The following is a 536-nucleotide window of genomic DNA, read 5'->3' as shown; positions in this document are numbered from 1 at the left end:
TGTATTTATTTATTTTTAGCTCCCACAAATAAATGAGAACATGTGATATTTCTCTTTCTGTGCTTGACTCAGTTCATTTAATATAATTCGCTCTAGGTCCATTCACGTTGTTGCAAATGGCAGTGTTTCATTCTTTTTTAAAGCAGAGTAGTATTCCATTGTGTACATATACCACATTTTCCTTATCCACTCATCTGATGATGGACATTTGGGTTGGTTCCAACTCTTAGCTATTGTAAATAGTGCTGCAATGAACACTGGAGAACAGGTATACCTTCGACTTTATGATTTCCATTCCTCTAGGTATATTCCCAGCAGTGGGATAGCTGGGTCATATGGTTGGTCTATCTGCAATTGTTTGAGGAACCTCCATACCATTTTCCATAGAGGCTGCACCATTTTGCAGTCCCACCAACAATGTATGAGAGTTCCTTTCTCTCTGCAACCTCACCAGCATTTATCATTCAGTCTTTTGGATATTAGCCATCCTAACTGGGATGAGATGTTATCTCAGTGTGGTTTTGATTTGCATTTCC

At 38.6% G+C, this 536-nt stretch overlaps 1 protein-coding gene across 1 annotated transcript in view; it reads right to left on the bottom strand.

Moving 5' to 3' along the window:
• The window catches only part of VTI1A (vesicle transport through interaction with t-SNAREs 1A), a 366,044-nt gene that overhangs the window by 343,536 nt on the left and 21,972 nt on the right, over positions 1–536 (bottom strand). The window lies entirely within an intron of this gene.

Source organism: Galeopterus variegatus, unplaced genomic scaffold, assembly GCF_000696425.1.
Source record: "Galeopterus variegatus unplaced genomic scaffold, G_variegatus-3.0.2 Scaffold479, whole genome shotgun sequence".
In the NCBI taxonomy this organism is placed as follows: Eukaryota; Metazoa; Chordata; class Mammalia; order Dermoptera; family Cynocephalidae; genus Galeopterus; species Galeopterus variegatus.
This window is presented reverse-complemented; position numbering and strand designations above follow the sequence as displayed.